At 34.7% G+C, this 7,053-nt stretch overlaps 1 long non-coding RNA gene across 1 annotated transcript; it reads left to right on the forward strand.

Moving 5' to 3' along the window:
* Nucleotides 1-2,576: 2,576 nt before the first annotated feature.
* Nucleotides 2,577-6,751, forward strand: LOC140008108 (uncharacterized). The gene is made up of 3 exons (XR_011815514.1): nt 2,577-2,709; nt 3,104-3,143; nt 3,956-6,751. It is a non-coding gene; the product is annotated as an uncharacterized lncRNA (long non-coding RNA).
* Nucleotides 6,752-7,053: the final 302 nt, after the last annotated feature.

Raw genomic sequence — 7,053 nt, forward strand, 5'->3', positions numbered from 1 at the left:
GAAAAGCTCTATCCAGCCAGAACTTGGGATTATCTGTCTATGAGAAGGAGTTATTTGCGTTGGTGCTAGCTGTAACCAAGTGGAAACACTACTTGGTGGGTCATCATTTCGTCATCAAGATTGATCACCAGGCTCTCAAACATCTGCTGGAACAAAAGCTCACTCATCCACTGCAACACAAGTGGCTCACCAAATTATTAGGGTTGGATCATGAAATTCAGTACAAGAATGGGGCAGACAACGGGGTGGCAGATGCGTTATCAAGAAGGAGGTTTGGAGAACCCTATGAGGACATTGCAACAAGCCATACTGTGTGTGCAATCTCCAAAGTGCAACCAGCATGGATGTAGGAGCTGATTGAAAGCTATGAAGGAGATGTTGAAGCTCAGCAGAAGATAGCTCAGCTCCTGTTGGACCCCAATGCAATCTCAGACTATCACTTGGATAAAGGAATGCTCAAATTTAAAGATAAACTATATGTGGGATCTACTAGCAATATTCGTAGCAAGGTGATCAAGGCCTTGCATGACTCGACAGTAGGAGGACACTCTAGCCAAAGAGGATGCTTACACAGGATACAGACTTTATTCTACTGGCCTAGAATCAAGCAGGATGTTGTTACATTTGTCAGATCTTGTGATGTGTGCCAAAGGAGCAAACATGAGAATGTTCCATATCCTGGACTTTTGCAACCTGTACCAGTACCCCAACAGGTTTGGTCACACATAACCATGGATTTCATTGAGCAGCTGCCCCTATCTCATGGTTTTGACACTATTCTGGTGGTGGTTGATCGACTTACAAAGTTCAGTCACTTCATACGTCTCACACATCCTTTTACTGCACAACAAATAGCTCAAGCCTTCCTTGACCAGGTATATAGGCTACATGGACTACCAGAATCTGTAATTTTTGACAGAGACAAGATTTTTGTTAGCAGATTTTGACAAGAGCTGTTCCATCTGTTGGGAGTTGGCCTGCACTACACCTCATCTTACCATCCTCAGTCTGATGGCCAAAGTGAGCGAGTGAACCAGTGCTTGGAAAACTACCTTAGATGCATGTGCAGTGAACACCCCTCTCATTGGAGTATCTGGCTACCCACAGCTAAGCTTTGGTACAATACCAACTTCCATACCAGCCTACAAATTACTCCATTTGAGGCATTGTATGGATACAAGCCCAACCACATCCCATTGGGACCCTTCCATGACAGTGTTATACCAGCTGCAACCAACTTGGTACAAGATAGGCTCAAGGTCATATCACTCATCAAGGAGAATTTGGCTAAGGCACAGGGTCACATGAAACACTTTGCTGACAGACACAGGACGGAACGTACACTTCAAGTGGGGGATTGGGTGTTTCTTAAACTGCAACCTTATAGACAACAAACAGTGGCCATTCGAAGGAGCTTGAAACTCACAGCAAAATACTTTGGGTCGTTCCAGATCATCGCTAAGGTGGGAGCAGTGGCCTATAGGTTGCAGTTACCTGATGGAGCTAGGATCCATCCTGTATTTCATGTTTCCCTATTAAAGAAGAAGATTGGAGATGCTCAAGATGTTGATCCTATGTTGCCTGCATGGGACTCGTCCGACCAATGCTTACTTCAGCCTGAGAAGGTCCTGAAAAGAAGAGTTACCATGCGTAACTCTCAAGTAGTCATCTAGTACTTGGTGAAGTGGTATCAGTTACCCGAGTCAGAATCATCCAGGGAAGATAAAGACTTCATCGACAAACAATTTCCAGAATTCCAAGCTTGAGGACAAGCTTTGCTTATGGGGGAGGAATTGTCAAGAACTCATCAAATAAGGCCTTGTCATTTTATTCATATTGTTTAGCGTTTGGTACACACAAGTCTCAGACACAAGAAACGGTGTCATCCCACTAATTGACAGTTAGAAGTAAATGTAGTCGGTTAGGGAATAATTGCATAAATACCCTCCATTGATTGTAACAGAAGGTAGTTAGGATTTTTGTCTGAATATGTGCTAATCCCAATTCTTTCTTTCTTTCTGTTAACCCTCATTCTCTATCTTCTATCTTTCTCTCTCTCTCTCTCTCTCTCTCTCTCTCTCTCTCTCTCTCTCTCTGTTAACTTTCCGATCACCATTGAGCACCTTTGAGCCGGTGCAAGCTCAGAGCCTGACACAATATTGAATTCGAGTCGAACTCGAGCTAATCAAATCGAGCTGAAGCTCAAAAATATTAAACTCGTTGGCTAGCGAGCTCGATTATATATATATATATATATATATATATATATATTTTTTATTTTAATAGTAAAATTACATATATATTCCTAATATTTTATTATTTATTAAAAAATTATTATTTTATTTATTTTTAAAAATAAAATAATTATTATTTTTTGAGCTTGACATTTTGAGCTCGTCGAGATCGAGCTCGAGTTCGAGTTTCATGAAATTAACTGGAGGCTCAACTCGATAAGGCCAAAGTTCGACTCGACTCTACTCGTTTGCACCCCTACTTCCAGCCCTTCAAGGATAATTCTACGCCTCTATATTAGCCTCTGCCCCTGTATTCTTCTTGTTATTTTCTCTTTCTTCCTTCCCATTACGTCTTTTCCTCAGCCTCTTTGTTCATTTTTTCTTTTTTCCATTTACAGGCTATTTAAGATCATGAAAACTTCAATTATGCCAGAAGATTGCTGTGCGCTCCGATGGTGACTTTTTTATTTTTGTTGTAAGTATAAGCTCTGATGGTGATGTTAATTTTAGCTTTTTAAATCAAATTTGGTTATTTTACTTTTTTGTTTTTCTTTTCATACAAAGATCTCTACTTCGTAATCAATTATTAGTTGATTGATTTGCTGTACTCTCGATTTGGTAAAATTAATGTGTTGATTACTTCCTTCACTGAGAGGTAAGCTTTATTTCCTTTTCATTTTTGTTGCTAGATTTTTTCAAATATTTCCTTTAACCATTGCATTGTTGATGATTATAATATTTTTCCCTTTTGAATTTTATGTGTATTCTTATTTTATTTCCTCTCAATATCCTCTGTTTCAATTCATTTTTAATAAAAAAGAAAAAACTCTAATTAGCTTTGGCTTCTTTTGTGGTTTTAAAATTTTCAGCTATGGATGTAATTCGCTAGGTTATGTCTTACTGCGTAAGGTATGTGCCCCTTGGTTGTTGGTTTTCATGATTTTTTTACTTTATGTTTCATGCCTTCTTGTAATTTTTTTGTAGTTGACTTTGATTTTTCCTGCATATTATTTATTGTACATATAGCTGCTCAATAAGCTTTAAAGGTAACATTTTTAGTAGCTTATTTAATATGTCTTTTTATTGTTTAGAGAATCTGGATATTATACTCCAATTTTTCCTAATCTTTTGGGGCTTCTACAGGAAATTTGTATTTGATTGTTGATAGAAGATAAGATGGTCCCACTTAATAGAAACAAATCTAAATTTTTGCATTATTCAGGTATCTTTAAATTTCGTTTGGCCTACTGGTTGTAGTGTGCAATCGTACTGCTTAAAAAATTACTGTTTATTGATCCTCTAATCTTTCTTATTGGTAGAGACATTGCTAAAATCCTTACTGATCCTCTGATTCTTATCCATTATGTTAAAAAAGAGCTCACGGCGATAGGTAGTTCATTTCTATCCACTCACAAATTATTGCTGCTTCAAGCTCATTTGGGAAAACATAGTATTGTTGGATCCTTAATCCAACGCTGGACTTATATGTGAATAATTATGGGTTGTAAACTGTCAAATAAGGTTAAGTCCAATTAAAGTGACCAAATATGGTTTAGACTTAATGTATCTAATAGGATGTGGACCTTTAATGTGTAGAGAGTTAAGGGCTCCTATTTCTATGATGGATTGAAATAAGGTTTCAAAAAGTAACAGGAATGTTACCTATAAATAGAGTTATGGTTCCCAAGTCTCACATATTATTCTTTTATTGTATTTTCTAGCACCACAAAATATAGCTCTTCCCTGATATCCCATCGTCAAGAAAGATACTAAAGAGATACTAAAGGACTCTCTCAAGAATCGACGAATACGTGTAGATCTGGAAGGCCACCCAAATACATTTGGAGATTCATATATCAGTTTATCGATATGAATCCAGGTTCGCTTTCGCAATTTTTCCTATTAATTTATTTCTTAATAATTGCCATATTGATTTTGGGTTTAATAAGTGATGGTTTTTACCAAAGTTAATATAAATTGCTACCCTAACAAGTGGTATCAGAGCCCTTTATGGTTGATTATTAAGGAATAATTTGGATTTAATAATTTATATTAATATATATATACACACACATATATGTGCCTCTTGAATTCGGTTGTGGATATATGCTTATTTTTAATTTGTATTGAAACATGATTCAAAGCGGCACATAGAGTCCAGTACTTTAGTTGTTTATGTTGTCAGCAAAGTTTCTATTTGTTAATGTTTTTATTTTTGGTTCTGTGGGTCTGGCCAAGTCACGACATGATAGCATCCGTGATGAATTGTCTGTTTATAATTGATATGATATCTCTTATGACTTCGGGTCCCATGATAACCAAATCTTGGTTGTGTGGTATTATGCGGAGAATTTGACTTAGCATACTATCACCAGTTGGCACATATTTCGGGATCTTAATTAATTGTGAAGTAGTTGTCCTTTTTTTATCTCAAATAGAAAGCCGAAACAGAAAGCTGAAATATGCAAGAACATGACTTTGTAGTAGGTCATTGTCTTACTATGCTAAAAGTCGAAAGCCAAAATAGTTTCTTTTGCTTCTCTTTGGCTGTGGTCAAGTCCCACTAACCAAACTTTGGTTATTTGCTGTGATGTTTAGTTGACCAATTCGTTGTTTATTATCCATATTGATATTCAATATGATCTCTTGTAACTCAATTTGTTTATAATTGGACTCTTTGGCCTGTTTCATTGTTTATAAATATATATGTATTTATGTTCAGGAAATTAGGATTCCTCTAATTTGAGTGAACCCTAATAAAGATAAATAAGACATTTAAATCCTACTAAAGTCCATATGTTTAGCCCACTAAATATATAGTTTTATAAGACATTATGGATTTCAAGAAAATTTTGGGCTTGTGTGATAAATTTGGGTCAAATTATGGATATGGACTTTTAGTCCAACAAGTCTTGATCCAATTGACTGGTTTGATCAGATTTGACTCGATTGACTAGGTTTGACCACGTTTGACCAGAGTTGACTAAAGTTGACTTTGATCAAAAATTTTGGTTTAATTTGGATAATTTTAAATTTAAATATTGGTATGATTATATATATTTTAGAATAAATTAATTGAAATAATATGCCACCAAAGTGACCTCTGTTATGAAAATTAATTTGTTCTAAAATATAACTAGTTGGGTACTTGCAATTTTATGAATATTGATCGGCCCAAAAGAATGTCAATATTTAATAAAATTACATGTGCACTTGTGGTAATAAATACGTGATAATTATTTGGATTTTATATGTAATTTATAAATTGGCCCAAAGAAAATTTTATTTTCAACATGTTATTATTATCAGTATTTATTACTACACCAAGATATCATTTAGAAATTAATATTTTGTCCAAAGACAAAATATTAATAGAATATCAGTATCTTGAAATAGGGTTACCTTTATTTAAATTTATTATTATTTTGGTTTATGTGAGCATAGTTTTAATTATTTTATGTTTTCTATTCAGTTGCAAATGATCTTACGAATATTACTACCAACATCAATAATATTCCTATGTTGAATGGCATAAACTTGAAGTTCTTGAAAGAAAATCTCTTGCTAGTACTTGGAGTAATGAATCTCGACCTTACGTTAAGGGATGATTCTCCCCCACCTAGGGATAAGAAAAGGTGGGAGAGATTAAATCGCTTGTATCTGATGATTATTAAGAAGACCGTTTCAGAAGCATTCAGAGGAACAATGTCAGATACAAAAGTAACCTCTAAAGAGCTTCTTCAGGACATTGAAAAAAGGTTTGTCAAGAACGAAAAGAACGAAATTAGTACGCTCTTAACACGCCTAGTTTCAATGAAATATAGGCAATATCAGAGAGTACATTATGGAAACGTCTCATCTTGTTTCAAAATTAAATGCACTTAAATTGACACTCTCTGAAGAGTTACTAGTCCATTTAATTTTAATGTCTTTTCCTACACAGTTTAGCCAATTTAAGATGAGTTACAACTGTCAAAAGGAGACTTGATCTCTAAATGAACTCATCTCGCACTGTGTAGAGGAAAAGAAAAGGTTGAACAAGATCAGACAGAAAGTGCCAATCTGGTATCAATCACTAATAATAAAAGTAAGGAATTTAAGAAAAAGAAGGAAAAAGGAGTTGCAAGTACAGCGCCACAAAAGAAACAACAAAAGAAATTAGATGATCGGGGAAAGAATAGTTATTTCTTTTGTGGAGTTAAATGGCATAAAAAAAGCATTGCACCAACTATCACGCTTGACGTGTTAAGAAAGGTATGCTTCTTAATTTGGTTTGTTCTAAAGTTAATTTAACTTCGGTACTTAGACACACATGGTGGTTAGATTTTGATACAACAACTCACATCAGTGTGTCTATGCAGGGTTGCCTGAATTGTCGAAAACCTAATGATAATGAAAAATATTTCTACGTGAGCGATGGCAAAACAGTTCAAGTTGAGGCAATTGGAGTTTTTAGATTATTGTTAAAGACTGAATTTTATTTGGATCTTAATTAAACATTTGTTGTACCGTCTTTTCGATGGAATTTAATTTCTATTTCTGTTTTGGACAAATTTGGTTATTTTTGTTCATTTAGAAATGTAAAATTTTGAATTGTTTCATGATTCAAAATTGGTTGGTTCTAATTCTTTAATGCACTACGATAATTTATATTTAATTGATACGATTGTCTCATTTAATGAATCTCTGCATTTGAATACTAGAGGAATAAAGAGAAAATTAGCCAATGAGAATTCAGTTGCATTATGGCATAAGAGATTGAGACATATCTTCAAACAGAGAATGGAAAAGCATGTGTTAAATAAAATTCTCGACCTCT

This window comes from Coffea arabica, chromosome 6c (genome assembly GCF_036785885.1).
Source record: "Coffea arabica cultivar ET-39 chromosome 6c, Coffea Arabica ET-39 HiFi, whole genome shotgun sequence".
Taxonomy (NCBI): Eukaryota; Viridiplantae; Streptophyta; class Magnoliopsida; order Gentianales; family Rubiaceae; genus Coffea; species Coffea arabica.